Source organism: Natrix helvetica (assembly GCF_964273705.1).
Source record: "Natrix helvetica genome assembly, chromosome: 4".
NCBI classification, from domain to species: Eukaryota; Metazoa; Chordata; class Lepidosauria; order Squamata; family Natricidae; genus Natrix; species Natrix helvetica.
This window is the reverse complement of record NC_138550.1, coordinates 149172270-149188150: the sequence shown is the minus strand read 5'-3', so window position 1 is coordinate 149188150 and position 15881 is coordinate 149172270.

Here is a 15881-nt window from a genome sequence, read left to right as displayed (position 1 = left end):
TCCCTATACTTCTAGGTCAAAATTTTATCAAAACCCAAGGAAAATTTTTAAAAAACCCTCTCTGAAAAATGACCCCGCCACAACGTTTTTCACCCCCTTTTATTTTGCTGCCAAATGAGCTTGAAATCTGGAAAAATCATTACCCACTTTGCACTTCATTTCAAAGAAGTCACTTCCTGAGAAAAATGCAGGCTATTTATTAACCTGTAGTGTAGAACAGCGGCCCCAATCCCCGGGCCATGGGCCACTACTAGGACGTGGCCTGTTTACAACCTTGTGCAAGAAGTGGGCCAGCTCACATGCGTGCAGCTCAACTTGTGCAAGTTAAGCAGTGTGTGCGCCGGCCCACTGTTCATGCAAATTGAGCTGTGTGCACACAGGTGTGCCAGCCAGCTGCTCATACAACCCAAGTTCCCTCTCCAGGCCAACAAGCCACAAAGGGGGGGGGGGGGGCTGCTGCTGTAGAACATAAACATCGAATCATCATAGAACTGGGCTTTTACACTAGGTATAAATAGAAAACCACATGAAAAGCAATTTCGATGTCCAGCTGCAGTAAAAATAATACCTTGAGTTATATATACATTTCTTCATAAATGTATTTTATTTTATTTGTTTATATGTATTGCTATAAACTGATCCTACTCAGCATTGTAAATATTGTTTAGAAACTGTAAATTAATCTTGTGAAATAAAGCCTGCAAATGAGCCCCTTCGTCTTGAAGTTTTTATTTATTTTCAGCACTAGTTCACCATCTGCGGTACATAGTGTATCAGAATTTTCAAGCTAGGTGGTTTTCTTTTATGTGAGCATTGATTAAAGTTTTTATACCCACTCTTTTCTAAGTTAAAGAAAGCCAACTTTAATTCATCTCTAAAATGTTTCATCCCTCCCACTCCTATTTTTATGTGCATAAGTTCAAGGTGAAGGCTGTAATAACCAGTATGCTGCAGAGACAGGCAGAAGACCAAGAGAGCACATTCATAAATAACTACCTGTCAGAAAACATAATGAGAAATTGGTAATCTTGCAACAAACATATAGACTCAACCACAACTTCAAATGGGAAACTATTGGCATCTTAGACCAAGCCAAATCCAAGAATGCTAGAGCATTCCTGGAAGCCTGGCATTTAGATAAATCAGTCATCAGTAAACACATAGAGATAAATCACATTTACACACCATTCAAAGGAGACAACAAAGAAAGGAAATAAAAACATCCCTTCTTAACCCATAACCACAGGCCTGCAGTCATAGTGATTGCAACAGTTTTCCAAAATATTCGGAACAGCCCCCCCCCTTTTTTTTAAAGAAATGGACCATTCCAGTTGTGAATAGCTTTTGTTTCTCCACCAATAAGAGTGTATCACACTTGGGTCAGTTATTTGGTGTTTTCTGTAGCGGCATTTGAATTTGAGTTTCAATCATTTTGACCGCAGATCTTTGTTAACATATTTTTTCATAATGTCAGGGCCACGTTTTCCACCCAAAAGAGTGCGATTTGGTGATACAAACTTCAAAGAAACGGTTCTAAAATGGTGTGGAGAAACAGAGCGTGATCTGAGTGAAGTGGAATCAGATTGTGATGAAAATTTTGTAATGGTCAATGAGGAACCCGTTGCCGCCGCTGATTCTGACATCAGTGATGATGAAGCTTCCAATGAAATTGATGACCAGGTACAATCTACATCGTGCAATAATTTATATGGCAAGAACAAATTCAAATGGTCTTCTGCACCTTTTGGAAGCAATAGATCCAGAACCCCTAGTCCCAATATTTTTGTGCAATTATCTGGACTACAGCCAGCAGCTAGGAATCTTGGAAATTCACCTACTCCCCTGGAGATTTGGAAATTATTATTTTCTAAAGAAATTATTAGCACCATCATTCAGTGGACCAATGTAAAAATTTGAGGAGAAAGATTGAAGTTCAAGGATGGAGAAGTGACCTGCGCGATGTGGATTTGATAGAGATCAATACATCTTTCGCTTTACTGCTCTATACATCAATTTTTAGATCCAAACATGAAAACGTCGAATGTCTTTTTGCTACAGAGGTTATTGTGACCTCATGTGTGTAATAGCACGTCTGTCGGGTTAAATAAAGGGATAAAAAGCAGCCAACATTCAGATAAGCAGACAAAAAGATTAGGCATAGTACTCTTATCAAGGAACCACCAGGAGGGGAAGCTATGTCCCTGCCATAATTGTCAGGGGAAAGCTATCACGTATAAACAGGCATCAAACCTCATACACCGATGGAAATTGCTTTGTTGGATAATGGAATGTCTGCAAGCAAACAACCAAGCATAAAGTGCACCAAGAGCACCACGTGAATTTCATACGTTCAGTTCATTTTTTTCTGACTGTAAATCAGAGGCATCTTCAGAAAGGGTCATTAAGTCCATGAGTGAAACTCTGAGTCCTTTTTACACACATCTAATGGGTGTGTGTAGCACGTGTTAAAAATCAGCAGAGCTTTGATTGCTTGGTGGTGCCAAGCCTTGTGAAAGCAGCATCTCTCCCTTGCGGATGTCCCTGCTGTAAAGTATAGAATGAGCTATTAAACACATAATCCACCCCACATAATTTCCTTTCTGTTTTATTTTCTCTGCTACTTTCTTTTGTGGGTAACAGATAGATTCAGCTTTTGGCTGATCATCAGCTCCAAAACGTTGCTTCTCTATAGATAAAGATAATGTTTCTTTTATTGTGCCGTTTGCTCATTTTCAGACACATATCTTTGCACAGCAGAGCAGTAATTTAAATAAAGAAATGCATTTTCTATGGACTCATAAAGGAATAAAGCCAGTAAAAGTCTGTGGAGACAGCTTTTAACATGGGAGGTTTATTATAAGCCCAAGATTACTAAAAGACACTCCATTTGTTGGACAAATGAAGCTGGAAATGGTTTGTTTAAGATTATTTAATGAAATGCAGGATAAACAAGGATTTGAATAAATAGTGCAGATCTCAGTGTTACTTCAACAAGAAAAAGAGGAATGGAAGCTGGCTGCAGTGTACATAAAATTTATATAAAGTCAAATCTTGGTCTAAATAAGCTTTAAACTGAATCTACATTTTCATTGTGAGCAGAATTTTAAGTGAACACATGTAAAATTGTGAACTTAGATGCACCAGACATGTCTGTGTGTGTGTGTGTGAGAGAGAGAGACATGATGATAGATAGATAGATAGATAGATAGATAGATAGATAGATAGATAGACAGACAGACAGATTAGAGTGATAGACAGATGACGATAGATAGATAGATAGATAGATAGATAGATGATAGATAGATAGATAGATAGATAGATAGATAGATAGATAGATAGATAGATAGATGATAGATGATAAACGATAGATAGATAGATAGATAGATAGATAGATAGATAGATAGATAGATAGATAGATAGATAGATAGATAGATAGATAGATAGATAAGAGTGATAGAGAGATGACAGACAGACGGACGGACGGACGAATGATAGGTAGATGATAGTAGACAGAAGACAGATAGACAATTTCTTAGAAATCCATCAGCTACTGATCGGGGAACTACTGGCCAAAAATCAACATAGCATCAACTTTCAAAGTCAAAGATGAACAATACACCAGAGCAACAAACACCATAAAACCAGACACGCAAGATATACAATTGTTTGCTTCTCCCACTTATCAGGCTGATGTGATAGCCCATACCCATACTCCATTATGAATAAAAGAAGAGCCAAAAAGAAAAAGGGATAATTTGACAAGTATAAACTAGACTGAAAATCATGGTAAAATTGTGACTAATGCTTTATGATAGGACTTTCCCTCCCTGAATGGACAGAGGCCAGTTAGTTGATGCTGGATAAATTCACTATAGGGAGGGTGTGTGTATGGAAGACCTGCATACATTGGTGATTAAACTAGATTTTCTCAAACCCTCAACTGTTGCTGTGTTTCTGCCGTCTATCACAGTACGAGCAGGTGCAACTGAGCTCCTGGCTTTGTTTTTAATCATGCCTGGATCAAACAGCTGGGCATTTTGTGGCGCATAGAAAATGTTTAAGAGACGTCTGCCACTTCTGTCAGCTTTGCTTACATATAAAGATTAAACCTATTTTGCTCAGAGGCCTTTACAAAATGAAGATCCTACTTATAATTTACTCTGAAACTTCTTTCTTTGCCTTGATCGGGATTCTAAGGGTCTGAATTGTTTTCCCAATGAGATCCTGATGGCTTATAATCCACAAAAAGAAGGGAGAAAAAAAAATTCTAATCAAGAATGAAGCCAAATACACCTATGTGTCCCAGGATAATGCTGAAAGATCCAGTCACTAGCAGGGCTGCTGAGAGGATTATTAAGTGCTGGAACAAGACTAATATGGCCCCCTCACCTACACAGGGGCACATAAATTAATAATGTCATAATTGTACTGTTGGGAGAAATATCCTTCTGGGTTCGGCTCCAAGTGGGGGAAAAGACACTGGAGACATGGAGGCTGCTTGGAAAGATGGTTTTAATGGTGGACAGGACCACATGGCTTGAGTCCTGAACAGAAAAGTTGATCACATGCTTCAATGTTGGTGGAGAAGAAGAGAAGGGCTGAAGAAGGGCTTGCAGGGATTTTTATAATCTGTTTGGCCCCACCTATCTGTTTCCTGTTCCTGTGTAAGAAATGTATTCTGATTGGTTGCCAGACTCCCATGGGCCCGTGCAAGGGCAACCCTCTAGGCTGTTTTGAATTCAGGTTTGATTGAGTTCAGATGCCATGTGGTCAGTTGAATGAAGGCTTATATTATCCTGCCTTATCCCATCACTCTGGAGTTGAAGAGGAGAACTCTTTATTATGTAAAGTGGACTAGCTTGGTCTTCTTAATGGCCCATTGACAAAGTGGGGATGGGCTGGAAGCAGTAGGAATTTACTTTGTGTTTAAAATGTGTTTCTCCCTTTTTCACATCCAGGAAAATATAATATTCTGCCTTATCAATATTTCCTAGATATTTCATTTTCCTGGGAGAGGGCTGGGTGATAACTTCCTACAGTACCTTTGTTAATTACATTCACAGATACTTGCAAATATATTAAAAAGAGGACAGGTCCTTATGTAAAAGATAATAGAAACAATAATACACATTAGTATATAAACAATAATGAAACAATATAAATTTTTTAAAAATTCCTTCATGGGCTCTCTTTCAGCTCCATGGGCCCCAAAACAATGTACCGGCTGCACCCCCCTCTACTCACACCTGCTCACCAGGACCAGAGGTTTAGTCTTTTCAGCTTTCTGACTCATGCTGGAACCCATCCTCAGGGAACTTCTCTTTCTGAGACAGAAATTACCTGAAGATGGCCTCCAGCACGAGTCTGAAAGCTGAGAAGACTGAATCTCCCAAATTGAATCCTGGACATAAAAGTACATGCACGTTCAAGTAATCTAATCACAAAAGTTCTGATTAGCAGATTACAGAATAACAGAAGGGACTCAGAGGTCAATCTAAAAAGCCCTACCTCTTCTAGTGAATTACTAGTCGCTAAGATTTCCTGGGAGTCTGTTTTTTCTGAATACTACTCTATTAACCTCCTACCATCTCACAACACCATTTAAAGAAATCCTAAAGCACATTAGAATGGTAGAAAAAAAATGATAAAGAAGGAAAACCTTCAGAGAATGGAAAGAAAGATTTTGATGTTGTAATATTTTGCTTAGTTGTAAAGGGACAACAAAAATGACTTGGTATCTGCGTATTAAAACTTGCCTCTGTATCAGCTAGGTAAAATAAAGGTAAAGGTTCCCCTCGCACATATGTGCTAGTCATTCTTGATTCTAGGGAGTGGTGCTCATCTCTGTTTCAAAGCCAAAGAGCCAGCACAGTCCGAAGAGATCTCTGTGATCATGTGGCCGTCATGACGAAACTCTGAAGGTGTAGGAAACACTGTTACCTTCCCACCAAAGATGGTCCCTATTTTTCTACTTGCATTTTTACATGCTTTTGAACTGCTAGGTTGGCAGAAGCTGGGACAAGTAACGGGAGCTCACTCCGTTAAGCGACACTAGGGATTTAAACTGCCAAACTGCTGACCTTTCTGATCGACAAGCTCAGGGTCTTAGCCACTGAGCCACCACATTCCTACCATATGCTAGGTATTCTACCAATAATTTCATTAAATTATGGACTAGTTCCAATTACTTCTCATGTCATTATCGTTGTCATCCAACCAGTTTATAGTCATGCTTTTATAGAAGTTTCTGTAGAGAAATAATTCCTGAATACATTTCCAAGAATTGCTAAATCAACTGTAGAATATCCAAATAATATAACTGTAGCTTAACTGTAACATTTCATATACACCTCTGATTAAAGTATATTTTGTAACAGAAGAAGAGGAACTATAGGTTTCCAGATGTTATTGAACTACAGCTTCATCTCTCAGTCATTGTGATGCTGGATATGGCATCTGGTGCTATAACTCAAAATATTTGGATGATCAAACCTATACTGTATAGTCTTTCTTATATACTTCCCTAATAAATATGTGCTTAGTAAGAGTTTTCCAAGCATTCCTTTATGGCTCCACAAGTATATTTGCTTCCACTGTAAAAAAAAACAACACTCCCCTAAGCAGAAATGTAGGCTGGTTCTGAAAGGCAATATATAAAACGGAAGTTCATGACTGAGAACCGTAGTATAATAGATTAGGTTAGTCTAATTCCCAAACAGTGACACAGTGAATGATTCATGTGACATTTTGTCTTCTTATTACAATCCTTGTTAGAGAAATTAGGTTTTGAATCCATTTAGTCAAAAAGATAGTGCTTCAGTGCACTTCATTGACCTTTGTAATATCTCAAAAATTAATATAAGGCATGGTCTCGTATTTCATGCCCTTTTCCTCTTCTGAAGATCAGTAGACTTGATAAGAAGATAAAGCAGTATTGTGTAGTGCAGGGCGGCAACCTTAAACACTCAAAGAGCCACAAAGATCCTAACCAGAAGCCCCCCATTCAATTTTGGAGTCGCCCGGAAGTCCGGTTCCCCCACTATAGTGTCTCCTTCTACTATGGCACCCTCTTTCCTCTCCCTGTCCTAACAGAAAGCCCTATCACAGGGGTGTCCAAACTTGGGAACTTTAAGACTTGTGGACTTCAACTCCCAGAATTCCCCAGCCAGCCATGCTGGCTGGGGAATTCTGGGAGTTGAAGTCCACAAGTCTTAAAGTTCCCAAGTTTGGACACCCCTGCCCTATCAATTGTGGAGATGACTAGAAACAGGGAGCTGCAGCAGAGGGATGAAAGAGCCACATGCAGCTCCAGAGCCGCAAGTTGCTGATCCCTGGTGTAGTGGCTGGCTTTCTTTGCTGTGACTTATTCTCTCTCTCTCTCTCTCTCTTCTCTTTCTTCACTCTCTTTTCTCTCTCTCTCGACATGTATATAATTAAGTCCAGTTCGACATGGAGTTATCTGGAATAAGTTTGAGTCTGTGACCTCAGGTGAGGTGGAAACAGTCCTTTGGGCTGCTCTTTCATCCCTCTGCTGCAGCTCCCTGTTTCTAGTCATCTCCACAATTGATAGGGCAGGGGTGTCCAAACTTGGGAACTTTAAGACTCAGTTCAGTTTATTAGATTCATGTTCTTCCCTTGCCCCACAAATTGTTAGGATTACTTGGGAGGTTACCTTGGGAAATTAGATACCTGAGGTGCTATCTGCTTCTTTGACAGAGTTTCTTTCAGCCTTGAAAATCGCAGTGATGCCACCCCTGCTCAATAAACCATTACTTGATCCATAGATTCTGTACAATTTATGTCCTATAAATTGGGGCAACTTCAACTTTCTTTTGGGGAAAGGTTTTTGACAATGTGATCAAACAATAGTTCCTGAGAATCCTAGAGGAAACAGATTATTGGGACTCAGTCCAGTCAGCTCAGTCTGGGACGAAATAACAGAATAACAGACTTGGAAGATACCTCGGAGGTCTTCTCTAGTGCCTTTCCATTACCCGATCTAACAGTTGGAGTACTTACAACTTCTGGAGACAAGTAATTCCACTGATTAATTGTTCTGTCATGAAATTTCCCCTTAATTCTAGTTTGGTTCTCTCCTTGATTAGTTTCTATCCATTGCTTCTTGTTCTGCCTTCAGTTGCTTTGCAAAATAGGTTGACCTCTTCTTTGTGGCAGCCAGAGATAGCACAGGTTGCAATTATTGATAACTTTTAGCAGAGGTGGGATATGAGCCTCCATTCCAGTGCTCTTTGATCTCTAGGCAGTTTTTGATGCTGTTCATGCTTTCTAACCACTATGCCATCATGACCACCACACCCTTTCTATTCAAAAAATCAATCGCTCCCATTAATTCAATATCAGTGCCACTATTAAGTACAAATGCATGGATCACACTTGCGTTCTCATCAGTTGTGTACAAGTTTCCAGACCTGTGTTTCATAACCATGTGCTCTGTAGGCAAAAATGGGGATGGCTATCTAAAGGAATCCTGACCTGGGATCTTAGAAGAGGCATTAAACTAAGTAAGTATTTGTTTAATTACAGGATTTATATAGCCACTTAGTTTAAGCAATGACTCTAAAAAGCCCACTACAAACAAATATATATGAATTACATCCACAAGCTACTTTTGATTAAAAACTAGAAAGTTTTACTGCTGTGATTTACAATGTAATTAAACTGAAATATTGTTGGATGGCTCCAGATATAGTTGTGTTTAACCAACTTTTACTGATTTCAGTGTATGATTAAGCACGATTAATATATGCCCAACCCAGGGTATTTAATTTAACTCTCTTATGCAAGCAGAGGAAAAGACTACAATATATTTTCCCAGGAAAATGAATGAAGTCAAATACAATAACATCAAAATACAAATCAAATACAATAACATCATCATGCTTTATGATAATCAACCAATTTACAAAAAAAAAAGGCCCATGAAAATATGAGGTTAAACCACTTTAACGAAAATGGTGATTTCTGTGTGATTTGTGTATGGGTGGGCTTCAAATTTTTTAGCAAGGGGCTCTTCTGCCCAATTGCTGGCTGGGTGTGGCCATGGTGGGCATGGCCTAGTCGGCCTCCTGCACCATGGCGGGGGAGGGGAGTTTTTACCTTCCCTGCCATGGCTCCAGAGGCTTTCCTTGAGCCTCTGGGAGGGATCCCCAGACTCCGGAGCCTTTCTGGAAGCCGAAAATGGGCCATTTCTAGCCTTCCCAAACTTCCAGTAGGTTCATTTTTCACCCTCTCCGAGCCTCCACACACGACTTACGCTTACCTACATCCAAAACAGCCTGCATGGGGACTCTTGAGAGGGGCTGGGTGGGCAGAGCCAGCCAGGAGTGGGATTAGGGGGTTCTCCAAACTGCATAGAATCATAGCTAGAGGTTCTCCCGAACCCCTGCCATCCTCCAGCAGCCCAGCCCTGGATTTGTGCAACACTATACCTTGAGCTTCCTATGCAAGCCACAACTAAGTTAATAAAACAAGCCACGAAAATATCCCCACCAATAATCAGAGATCTGTATTTGCAGAAAACCATCAAGAAAAGAACTTTTATTTTTCAAATGTTGCCAAGATTGAGGCAAAGAACATCAAGTCTGGATTTTCCTTGTTTTTCTTTTTCTTTTCTGAAAACCCAGCATGAAATAATCAATGAAAGGCAGTTCAGAGAAAGCACAACTTTTGGAACAAGATGGAGGCAGGGAATAACTCCTTACAGACTATTTCTCCATCACTAGCTGACAACTTCTCAGGTGTCATTTCAAAACCTTTTGGGCAAGGCAAAGTTTGGAGAACAACTGGTTTTGCTCTTTATGAATAAGAAGTAGAATGAAAGAATGTTGTTTATCTCTTGATACCGAGCACATTAAAAAAGCTTCATTGGAACAATGGGGTGCAATTATTGCTTATATCCTATATAAGATGGCAGCACAACTGGATGTAAATAAACTCACTACAGAGGTGGTCCTCAACTTATGACCGCAATTGAACCCAAAATTTCTGTTTCTAAGCCAGGTAGTTGTTAAGTGAGTATTGCTCCGTTTTAGGACCTTTCTTGCCACAGTTGTTAAGGGAAACACTGCAGTTGTTCAATTAACAACACAGCTGTTAAGTGAATCTGGCTTCCCCATTGAGTTTGCTTGGTCAGAAGGCGGCAAACGGTGATCCCATGACCCTGGGACACTGCAACCGTCATAAATAGGAGACAGTTGTTGAACATCTGAATTTTGAACAGACAGGACCATGGGGATGCTGTAATAGTGAAAAACGATCATAACTTACTTTTTTTCAGTGTCACTGTAACTTCTGTAAGTTGATGACTACTTCTATATGTTAAAGTTATCTAGGCTTCAAAATAATTCTATTATTTTGAACTAGAACATTTGACTTTCTTTATCATTCATGAAATCTGATTTCATGAAATGAGCTTCTGGCACATTTCTGTTAACGAAATAAATTATGTAGTTCTTAGGCTGTCGGTTGTTTCAGATTTTCAGATGGAATTGTACATATACGAATCACTGAATCAGTTCAGCAAGTTCCAAATTAGAGGCATATAATTTATTTCACTCTGTCCAATCAGCATGGAAATTTGCATGGGTCACCTTTAAATTGAATTTCCAAAGTGAAGTCACAAAACGTTACTAGACAAAGTTATTTGTTGTTTTAAATACTTCATTGTGTATATTGTCAAATGGATTTTTCATTATATTTAAAGACAATAGCTAAGCATGTGTTTGAAAAAGAGAATAGGTTTGAGGCAAGAGGAATATGAATTCAATGAAGCTTAAATTCTTTTACATGTTTGCATACATGGTAGTTTACATTTATCATAGGAAAAGAGCAATTATTTCTGGGCAGTCAAATGGTTATAAGTGTCTGTCCATTTGATAAAAGAATTTCTAGATTTAAAATAATAATATGTATTAAGCCCATAACCGCAGAATTGAATCCAGCAAGAAAGATTCATAATAAGCACCATTAGTAGGGTTTCTTGTCAAGAAATTAAGAAGTTAATATACAAAATCTTGGAAATGGAATAAAACCATATTCTAGCATCCATTCATCAATGGATTTAAGGATTTCTCTGAGAAGTTTAAATCTCTTCTTTTTAGAACAGAAAGGATGTTAGGTCAAATCTGGCTTCCTGCCTATCTCCTAGGATAGGAAATGGCCCTGTCTTACTATTTGGAACATCTGCCAGCCTCATTGTTTCTACTAAAACAGGGCTGTCAAACTTGCAGCCCACAGGCCAAATGCATCACATGCTGGCCACACCCATGCCCAGTTTAGCAAACGGGGTGGAAGTCCCAATACGTTACGTGATGCTACTGTGACGACACGGGTTTGACAGCCCTGTACTAAAACAATCTACAGGAGCAGGTGATCTTTTGATGGCAAAACATGGGGAAAGGCTAAAAAGGGCAGGAGACAGTGGGTCATACTACATTATTTGTCTGGATGGAGTAAGGGCCATAGGCTTTTTCCTGGGCTTTGAGGTTATGAAGGTGTAATTAAGATAATGGTTGGAGGCTAAAACATATGAAGAAGGTTGTAGGAATTGGGTATGTCTATTTTAATGAAAAGGAGGACCAAGGATGATATGATAACAGTGTTCCAATATCTAAGGGCTGCCACAAAGAAAAGGGGGTCAACCTATTCTCCAAAGCACCTGAAGGAAGGACAAGAAACAACATATGGAAACTAATCAAGGAGAGAACCAACTTAGAACTAAAGATAAATTTCCTGACAGTTACAACAATTAATCAGTAGAATGACTTGCCTGCAGAAATTGTGGGTGCTCCAACACTGAAGGCGTTGAAGAAGAGTTTACACAACCATTTGTCTGAAATGGAATAGGGTTTCCTGCTTGAGCAGGGGGTTGGACTAGAAGACCTCCAAAGTCCCTTCCAACTCTGTTATTCTGTTAACTCTTTTTCAGGTTTCCACTCCATTTTTTTTGTTTAGTTCTGTTGTCAAACAGGACAGGAAATTACTCTTCTGATCTTTAATTAGAGGGATATAAGTACTGAAAAAAATGAGTTTTGGGGGAGCTGCTAGCATGTTTTATGGCAGTGGTTCTCAACCTTCCCAATGCCGCAACCCTTTAATACAGTTCCTCATGTTGTGGTGACCCCCAACCATAAAATTGGTGTCTCGGTTCCTAAGACCATCGAAAATATGTGTTTTCCGATGGTCTTAGGCAACTCCTGTGAAAGGGTCGTTCGACCCCCCAAAGGGGTCCCGACCCACAGGTTGAGAATCACTGTTTTATGGAAACCAAAACATCCAAAGGAGTTAAGCATGGATAATATTTCAATCACTTAGCCGAAGTAATTTTCCATAGTGAGATAAACTATGCAAATGAAAAGTCATGGAGATTAGATCAGAGCTTTTCCAAAAATGGATTTAATGAGAGAACAAGTAGCAGTTGAATTATTAACACCTGATGGCTGTTTGAGAAACAGGGCAGAAAATAGAAGAAAAATGGTGTCAGGGCATCTACTTCAGTATCTTGATCTAAGGGTAGAAAACCGGGGAGAGAGATTTAATGGTAAAGGAAAATATGATTTTTACCAGTCTTTAAAGGTAAAGATGCCCCTCGCACATATATGCTAATCATTCCAGTCTCTAGGGGGCAGTGCTCATCTCCATTTCAAAGCTGAAGAGGCAGCACTGTCCAAAGACGTCTCGATGGTCTTGTGGCTGGCATGACTAAATGCCAAAGGCGCACAGAATGCTGTTATCTTCCCACCAAAGGTGGTCCCTATTTTTCTACTTGCATTTTTACATGCTTTCGAACTGCTAGGGTGGCATAAATTGGGACAAGTTGTGCGGCACTAGGGATTCAAACCACCTAACTGCCAACCTTTCTGATCAACAAGCTCAGCATCTTAGCCACTGAGCCACCACATCCCTATGTACCAGTCTTTATTCATGTACTATTTAAACACTGGAGAAGTGAAACTTCAAGAATGTAAGGCAGTTGCTCTGTTGGAAGTACTGAATGTAAGTATCACACTTTAAAAAGGATTTAGATAATCTGGAACATTCATAGAACAGCAAACAGGATGATAAGGAGACTATAAAATATTAAAAGGAGAGATGAAAGAAACTTGGAATATAAACTAAGAATATAATATCCCTCCTTAGAATCCTGAAAAGATGTCATACTTGAAGTCTGTGCTTTATTGTTGGCAGACAGAGAGAGAGGGAGGGAGGGAGGGAGGGAGGGAGGGAGGGAGGAAGGGAGGGAAGGAGAGAAGACAAGAACAGACAGAGCAGTTCAAGAGTAGGACCATTACTCAAAAACGTAGCAATTCTGCCTTGCTGAGTAACTCGGAGATACTTTAATTTGGACTATACATGAAGCAGATGGCAGAATTTCATAGCCTAAGTAACCCTTTTAATGCTAAGATTCTATGTGTCAGAAAGATACAATGATACTAATAACATTTAATTAACCATATTAATATTAATGATAGTGAAATGTTAATATAAACAAAATATAGTTTATTTTTATCCTGTCTCACCCAGCATGTTTAGAGATCAAATTGTATATCTCAATTTAATATGAGAAGTGCAAGAAAGGGGAAAATAACTAAAAGGAAAAAAATAAAGTAGTAGTTTCTGATTTGATTTACAGCAATTATACAGACGGGAGGTTGAAGAACTTGCCTCGTGATGTGACTGGAACAATCTGGAACTGAGCACACTCAAAACCATAGAAATGGTGGTAGAGTTTAGGAGAAACCCTCCCATATGGCCACCTCTTATAATACTAGACAACATAGCATCAACAGTAGAGACCTTCAAATTTCTAGGTTCTATCACATCTCAAGACCTAAAATGGACATCTAACATCAAAAATTGCATTAAAAAGCACAACAACGAATGTTCTTTCTGCACCAAATCCAGAAGCTCAAACTGCCCAAGGAGCTGCTGATAGAGTTTTATAACACTTCTATAACTGTCTGGTTTGGTTCTGCAACCCAACAAGACAGACAAAGACTTCAAAGAATAATCAGAACTGCAGAGAAAACAATTACTGCCAGCCTGCCTTCCATTGAGGACTTGTACACTGCATGAGTCAAAAAGGGGGCCATGAAAATATTTACAGACCCCTTGCATCCTGGACATAAATTGTTTCAACTCCTACCCTCAAAACAAGGCTATAGAGCACTGCACACCAAGATAATTAGACACAAGAACAGTTTTTCCCCCCAAACACCATCACTCTGCTATATAAATAATCCCCTCATCACTGTCAAACCATCCACTAAGGCTGCATTGCTATTACTATTAATCTTCACATCGTTCCTATCTTCCATCTCCTTCCACTTATGACTGCAGGACTGTAACTTTGTTCCTTGTAGCCTTACTATTTATATTTATATTGATTGTTTCCTAATTGCTTATTTGTACCCGATGACTATCATTAAGTGTTGCACCTTATGATTCTTGATGAATGTATCTTGTCTTTTTATCTACACTGAGAGCATATGTACCAAAGGCAAATTCCTTGTGTGTCCAATCACACTTGGCCAATAAAGAATTCTTTTTTTTTATTGTCCAAATTTTATTGATTTTACAAATTTTACAGGGAAAAGGGTTAAAAGGTTATAGAACATTTTGACAGCTACATCGTACGGGGGGGGGGGAGAAGCCCCCCCAAGTCTCACAACTTTTACAAACAAGAATAAAAAATATCAACATTTGCATAAGTATTAGCAGTTTTAAGTTTAACACTATATCATCAGTATGTTTCAATCATCTTATTTTGTATCACTTCCATAAAGGTACATTATAACAACAATTGCAATAATGTTTCAAATCACTTATGTGATCTGAGTCTTCTAGTTGCTGCATCCTCCCTCCCGTCCACTGACAGAGCCTCAGCCCCTCCCTCCCCTGTTTCTTGTGTAACATCCCCCATTTCGCCTAAGAAAGCACTGTGTTTTTTAGTGAAAGCCTCCACTTCCATAACTGTGTTGATTCTAATTCTACTGCCCTCCCAGAAAATCAACATGCCTTCTGGTAACAGCCACCTAAACCAGACCCCATTATTATATAATTTTTTTGCTAAGAAGGAATATTTCCTCCTCTTATCTCTTACTTTCTTTGGGATCTGTTTAAGAATGGTTATTTCTTTATCCTTGTATTTTAGTGGTCCTCCCCTTTGAGCTCCTAGAACCTCATCTCTTGTGGGCCAATAAAGAATTCTATTCTGTTCTGTTCTGTTCTGTTCTGTTCTGTCCTGTTCTATTCTATTCTATTCTATTCTGTCCTATTCTTTTCTATTCTGTTCTATTCTATTCTAAATACAATTATAAATTTATCTTTAATCCTATGGGAACAGAAAAACTTTCTTCTTTCTATTATCTATAATGTATAAACATAATACATAAATAGACTTACATCTCATGCGTTAAATCAAACTGAGTTTTTGGGAAGCCCTCAAGTAGTCGGGGTTGAGTTAAGAAAAACCATTTTCCTAATTCAGGGAAGATGTTACTTGTGAGTGTAGACAATGCTGAATTAAATGGAGCTGAGGTGAACGTCTCATTTTCTTGTGTCTCTTAAGTGGTACCCATAAAGAAGCTAATGGACTCAGGTGCTTAATTTATTTGAGAGTTTCCAGAAGAGGTATAGGAAGTTTCCTGAGAATATGGTGGTTGCTTATTGCAGTAAAAACTTGAATTGCACCAGAATGGACTCTCCTTTCTCACAATTTAATGAAACTCCTTGATTCTCTGAGGGACTTAGAAAAATGATTCTGTGAGACAGAGGAAACATTTGAAGTTGCAGGTGGAGGAAGACCCATTTCAATCCAACTGGTCACTGGTAAGACCTCATATTAGAGCCTATGCAATGGG